This window comes from Camponotus floridanus, unplaced genomic scaffold (genome assembly GCF_003227725.1).
Source record: "Camponotus floridanus strain SB8 unplaced genomic scaffold, Cflo_v7.5 scaffold27, whole genome shotgun sequence".
In the NCBI taxonomy this organism is placed as follows: Eukaryota; Metazoa; Arthropoda; class Insecta; order Hymenoptera; family Formicidae; genus Camponotus; species Camponotus floridanus.
In genome coordinates this window covers 1,255,812-1,263,661 of record NW_020229403.1, presented here as the reverse complement: position 1 = coordinate 1,263,661, position 7,850 = coordinate 1,255,812, and positions in this window count along the sequence as shown.

Below are 7,850 nucleotides of genomic sequence, written 5' to 3'. Positions count from 1 at the left end.
ATTTTGCATAATGTCATTTATAATTTTACTTGATCATAAGTTTCATACTTTAATATCATATAATTTTCGTTGGAAATATATTTTCAGGAAAATGTCAAATTGTTCTGAATACATTAAAAAATCGATATAGTAGTATCGAACATTTGCCTACTGTCAAACAAAGAAATGTTTCAAATTTCATTTCGTACATTTTATTAAATTCCAATCAGTTTGATTCATAAAAAAAGTATAATATTAATATTGTATAATATTAATATTAAATATAATATTTTATTAATATAATATATATTCTATAATATATTATAATAAAAATAATTAATATGTATGTATATATATACTCGGGAGTCTCTTATTTTGGGATTCCAAATAGAAATTACAATCATTTATATTAATAACTTTAACATATTAAAAAAATAGTTAAAAAAGTTATATGTGTCATGAAACAGATATGGGAAATAGGACAAAGAAAATTCGCATGAGATTTTAGGAGAAGGATCTGAATGTTTGATCATTTAGTAAAGAGTATTTTAATGCATGGAGCAGAGATTTAAGGATGGAAGGAATATGAGACTATAGAAAGGTGTTAGGATAAATATATGGACGCTAGGATTAGACTGGAACATTTCAAGTTATATTGTTGGGAAGAAAACAAAAAAACAATTTTTAAGAATATAGACAGGTAAAAGAGCTATTGTTTTGAAGAAAAAAATTAGGAAAAAATCGAACAATAAAATATTGATAGAATGTTTTAGGGAAGTAGAGAAAAATAGGCAAGCTCAAAACAGGTGGGAAATAGACAGAGAAATATATTTTGGAAGAAATGGAATGTCCGGAATAGAAATTAAAAGATTAAGGGAGGAAGGTTTCGAAATAGTACAGAAGCTAAGAATAAAATTAAGAAATTCTAGATATGATATAAGATATAGAGAGTTATACACGATAGGAATACCAGAATCTTTAAGAAAACAAGATCAGAAAGATTTTCAAAAGATTATAGTAAGATTTAGATGTGGAGACGAAGAACTCCGGAATAAATTTCGGCGTGAACAGGAGAAGAAACTGTGTAGAATATGTCAGAAGGAAGTAGAAACATTAAAGCATTTAGCAATAAATTATACAGAAGATACGAGAAATAAATAATAAAAGAATGAATCAAATTTTAGAAGAAAAGGGAGAGGAAATTAGTTGGATGGAGAAAATTCTAAGGTTAAGAAAAGGGAATAAAACCAAAGAAATTATTAACGACAATCTAGAAGTAATTGAAATTATTTAGGATATGAAACAACATTGTATAAGTTAAGCATATTATAAAGTCTGCAATGTACATTTTATGTAAAACTCCTTTTAATGCCGAAAAGCAAGAAATAAATAAATCTATTAGGTATCATCTATATTAATAACTTTAGAAAACTACAATTCTCGTCAAAAAATGAAAGACTAATTATAACGTTAAATAAAAGTAATTAAGTAAAATAATTTATTAATCTTTATTTTACTCATATCTAATGAGTTTATTAATATTTTCTTATAGATTATTTTATAAAATATTTATAAAATTATTTTTTAAAATTAATATATATTTATATCAAGATTTTAAGGAAATGTTTAAATTGAAGAATAATAAGAAAAATACATAAAAATATTTTATTAATAATATATTTATAAAAAAATAAAAAAAATTGTCTTCATAATTTATATAAATATATTACATGAATAAATATTGTATATATAAATAATGGAACTTATATATGTACATAGTACACAATCGTTATATGGTTCTCAGTCGTTACTATAAATTCATTTAGACATTTCAAGCTGCATAAACTAAGAAAAACATATTAACAAATGTGAAAAATAATGGATAAGAAGAAAAATACAGATATACAAATTTACGATAAGCTCTCGCTAAAGATAACTTACGTCATGGAAATTTTAAAACGGCCCTAAATAATTGTCTTATAAAACGGTATGTAAATGTTAAATGATTAAATTTACAGTGATAATTCCCTAATCTCTCGTATTTGCTACTCACAAATTCTAGCTAGCTTTATGTTCCTTTCCCTTCTATTGTTGAATATTCAAATGTTAAACACACGTGTATCCACACTATATATATACATATATATATATATATATATATATATATATATGTATATATATTTATTTATTTATCTTTTTGTTTTAATACCATTTAATACCATTTAAATATATGTATATATCTCTCTTTTTAACCAGTAAATTAAAATTGATGATGAAAGACATTTGAGAAGACTTTGAACGAATGAGATACGCAGATTGCGAAGATGTCTGTTCGTCCTCGAGAAATCGTACAATTTAACCAGTGAGTTTGAGATTATTGTGCTGCCTACGTCTGCGTCTGTCTTCATTAAAACCTCGTGCACACCTCGAAGCGCCGTGTCCCCTATCAATAGAACGCTCGCGATTCAAACTGTGCGCGTTTCAGTGAAATCGTCGTCATTGTGATTGTTAAGTGATGTTGCAAAAGTTCTCGTCGAAAAATTTTTGTTTTTATGTTATCATCTTCTCTAGCTAGTCGCCAAATTACTTCATTGAAATATTAACGTATCTGACTAATCGTTCTGTATCTACTCATACCTATTTCGTAAAGTGCAAAGTAAATGTTTTCAAAGAAAAAACTCTTGCATAGTGCAACATCGTAAAATTGATCTTGTCAAATGTAATTATCGCCTTTTTCAATGCAAAGATGTATTTGAATGACTTATGATCAAGAAACGCCGATAAACGCGTTCAGTAAACGTACGTAGGACATAGCGCCTAGCTTGTTATCACTGTTTCTTTATCTTTAAAGAAACAGCTTTACACTCTTTCCTATCAAAGTATCTAAAGATATTTTTATTTATCAAATAATGATTAGTGTATATTATATTCATTAAATGCGTATATGCGTGTATAATATTCAGATTTTTGTAATTTGAATTGATTATATTTCTTAATTAACTTTAAAAAGTAACATTATTTTAATAATATTTATCAATTGAACCTTTTATTTTATTTTTTTATTGTAATATATAGAAATATATATAACATGAAAATATGCTAAACAATACTTAACGCATTAATATGTTTATAGAAAAATAATATTTTCAGTATTTAATAATTAAATTCATTATCTTGTATATAAGAGAGATATATATTTTAAATTTAAATTTATAGTCAAAAGACGGAGTTAAATTTTTTTATTTATAGAAAAATAGCATAAAAGTTTTCAGGATATTATATTATACTTTTATTTTATAAAGATCTTTATTTTTAATCTTGTTTAGTATATGCCTCTTATATTTTAATTTTAAATTTTAATGTTTAAATGCCTATCTGGATGTAGAATCTGTATGCTTGCATTACTACGAAAACAGTGCCTCCGATAATTATGCACACAACAGCACTATTTGCCTGCTTTGTGCCCACACATCGCGTAATCGGACGAATTACATGAACGACTATCTCGCGCAGAACGTCCTCCAATTACGCGCGCTGTGGATCGTGACTGCCAAGTGATACAGCTATTTGAGATGCGCCGCGAAACTTTTGAATTACGTGTAAACACATTTGGCGAAGAAGATAAGATAAAATAAGCTAGGAAAATTGCACTCTGAGACGCATCACCCCGTACATGCAAAATGCTCTGCTTCAGTCTCGATCGCGTTCAATTAATTGCCGAATTAATTGTCGATTACAAAGTTTTCGCGATACTCACAAGCACTATCGCGCATCAGCGAGCAAACGTTTTATCTGACTCTTTAACGATTGCGCTTTTTTCGATGTTCGGTTAATCGACTTGTAAATTAAATTCTAGTGATTGCGAAAATCTCTATTGACTGCATGTAAATTTTATCGGCATGTGTCTTTCTCATTTAATTGTGTGACTCTAATAAATCAATTTAATAAATTGCTTCGAAGTGATTTAATTAGTTTTATTAACATACAATCTCCTATATGTACTTTAATTAATATAATTAATATAATTAATATAAAATAACTTGCTCGATCAATGTTTGGGTTATGCAAAATCAGTGCGCAGAGGATTGTTTCCTTTGATTTCAAGATAAGCAAATTGATATGGTATAAGCATGAGCATGCATTTTTGCTTGGTAAGTACAGATTCTACTTAATAGCAATGAATATTTGTAATTTTCTATTTCTTTTAAGTCTTATTTTTCTAAATTTTGTGCCAAAAAATAATTCATGTCTCTCAATTTCATTTTGATAAAATGTAACCTAACAATACTTGTTACTGTCATTAATTCAGACTCTGACCGGATACTTTTCGAAGTTTCCGATAATGCGAGAAAGGAGGTATTCGGCGAAGTGAGAACTCGTTTTAAAAATGGGATGCAAGTTTAGCATACTGGAGTACATTAGAGGCAAAGTCGAGCAAGAGAAGAGCATATCATCGGAAACTAGGAGCTCTTTAGTTGTAAGCGGTAGGTTGTTTTTTCTTCCTTTTTTTCTTTCTTGATATATTTTTTAAAAAAAGTTTATTATTATTTTCAACGCTTAAGCTTGAAAATCAGAATTTAAAGCCAAAAATATGTAGCTAATATAAAATTGAAAAAATGTTTATACACACCAATACAAAGCTGGTGGCATCTTTACAGATCTTTATATTAAAATGAGAATTAATTAATTTGAATAATTTGAATAATTTGAATAATTAGTTCTACACTACACTTATACAATTGTAAACCTAAAATTTCTTTTTTTATGTAAAATATTATAAAAATGGATGATATAGATTATATTTTTTACCATTTAATAATTTAATACTTTATTTTACCCACTATACTTTATATTAATTTATTAATGATCAGAGTCATGATCAATTAATAAATGACATCATAAAAACTATATCTAAACTATATACACCAATCTCTAGTTATGCAATTTTTATATAAAGCTTAAATGCCTCCTTTTTTTGAGGAATAATATAATCAAGTTTGCATATATTTGGCTCCTGGGCACACGTGATACACAACTGGAGAACGTCAAACTTCAAAGCATAGCAATCTTGTCTTGAAGGTCAAATTCTGAGCAGTGACGTTCTTGTTCGATGTTTGCTCTCTGATCGCTTTAAAGCTCAATCCGTCAAGAATTTATTTTTTAAATATATTTTTAAAAATCTTTAAAATTTTCCATGCAAAAATACCTTCTAAAACATTATTATGCTTAAAATGTTACATAAAATACATGCACGATATAACATAATTGTGTAATATATATAACTAATAATAAATTTTAAGCACAAAGAGATTCTTTTAGAATGCACTCTTAGATTAAAAAGATTTTTATTATATTGATTGAAACACAATCTTTATTATATTAATAGAATCATTAAGATGTATATAATATGCAAAGAAAAGAAAATTTTAATTTATTTTAATATCATATTATTTTCAAATATAGAATATTTATAAACTCGCAACTGCCATGAAAGAATAACTATTAATTACTTATTAATTTAAACATAGAATTTGCAATATAAACAATATATAATTATCTTTTTTATTAAATATATATCTTTCTTATTTATTAGTATATCTACAATATTTATTAGTATATCTATGATAATTATTTAAATTTATTGCAAATTATATAATCAAACATAGTCAAAAAAGCCATTTCAATATTTTTTATTCCAAATAAAATTTTGTTGTTCAAATTTGATTTCATCCTTTAACTTTCTAATCATGAAAAAGAAATGACATTAATAAAGTTAAATGCTCACACAGAGATTAGACCATAACCGCGTGTATCTTTCATGAAAGAGAAGGGAAGGGCGAAGAGGTAGACTTCAGGTAACAGTCATTCTCCTTGACCTAGTCTACAACTGACCACACTATGTATATATTGGTTGAGGTCATCGTTCGAGACATGAATTAATCAGATGTATGAATCCAGATAGCAACGCGACATGTTTCTAATTTTTCGATTTAGGAGCCTGAATGGCGCAACATCGAGCCGGACCCTTGTAATATTTCATTCTCAAGGATCGGCACTGTAGAATAAAATTAATCATAATTAATGCTTACGTGAAATAATTTTTGTAATCCAATTTCTAATTTTTTTATTTCTAATTCTACCTTTAACATTTTATCAATAATTTTTAGATCTATGCGAGAGCTACTTACATCATTAAACTGTATCACTAAACTTTTCAATCACTTTTATGATATTTAATAAGTAATATTTATTTCTTATAACAATCATCATCTTTTTCAGAATAGTAATTATCGTGCGAAAAAATGAGTTTTATTAGACAATAAGTTTCTATATAACCAATGTCGTGAGCTATTGTGCACATACTGCGAAGATTACGTAAACAGGCGTTCTATATATTTGCTCCTTTTTATGTGACCATCGTTGTGTGACGCAGTTTACAGATAAATATTCAACGCGCACAAATTCAGATAGTCGATATTCAATGTTCAATGTTCAGTATTAAATTTTTATCAAAATTATATAAATGCAGGTTAGGTACTTCATCGATTATCGATTCTTTAGATAGTTTATCAAATGTTTTAAGACATTAGTTGCTCTAGCTTGCTAGATAAGTATTTATATGTAGATATTATTTACAGATACTACAGAGACTGACAGGGACGAAGAAAGTTTCGCGCTCGACAAGCGCTGCTTTGTTGCCGAAGAGGACAAACATAAAGTAGCGAAACGTTAGTTGCAATTAATCATTATGTAAATATTATCCAATACCAAGTATAGTTGAAGACCACGATGCTCTCTCATGACGAGAGTGGCACTTACATTTTACGTAATCAAAATCGTGATCGGTTTATCAACATTTATGCGCGTCTATTTTCTCCTCCAATTAATTAATTATATTAATTTTATTAATATATTCGTTTGATACATTAAAAATATTGAATGATGTAAACTATTTAATTAACAACGTCATTTACGATATTTTTGCATTCATATAAGCAAGTGCTACTCGTTTGTATTTTTATCTTATCAAATTTGAGATTATTGAAATATTTAAATCAAATGTTTAGGGAGGGGCCATATATAATATTAATACACTCGTTCTAACTAAAATAGTTATATAATTAATATCCTAAATATTTAATATTATATAACTATTTAATATTTTTTTCTCTTCCGTATTTAATAATCTACGGTTACATTGATACACAGATATTTCATCTTTATCATTATACACACTACATATATAGTAAATGTTAATATTTATTTTTTTTAAATAGCATTTTTCTATCCATCTTTTGTAAAATACAATTCTATTCTTTTAATTAAATTATTTAATATTCGATGCAATATACATTAATTTTATGCCCGTATATCGTATTAAATGCATCTACAGTATCTCTGGTCTCCCCAACGACGCTATCGCGTCGCTCCGGGGCCAGTCACTCTCGAATAGAATTTTAACTTAGCCGATTCGGTACTCTCGGTCAGTCGCTGTCTTTGGGCCGCAAATAACACATCGTTCGACATTGACGCATATATATGCCGATCTCGCGATTTCAACGACCGCAAACAGTGTTCGAACAAATCATATTCCAGTGCTATTGACTGTGAAATCCCATGAAATTAACTTTTTATAGTGCGCCTGTTGTGAGCGAACATTCAAATATATTATTTTTAATACTAAAAGAAAAATCCAATATTGGAAGACTAAAGACTACATATTTTAATGTGAAGTAAATGCATGACATAATTGAAAATAACGTAAATGTGAGAAATTTTTTTTATTTTAAAATTCTTTGTTCGAGAATAAAAAAATAGTGCTTAATTAAATAATTCTGAAAAAATTGTGCTACACAAATAATTTAATTTGA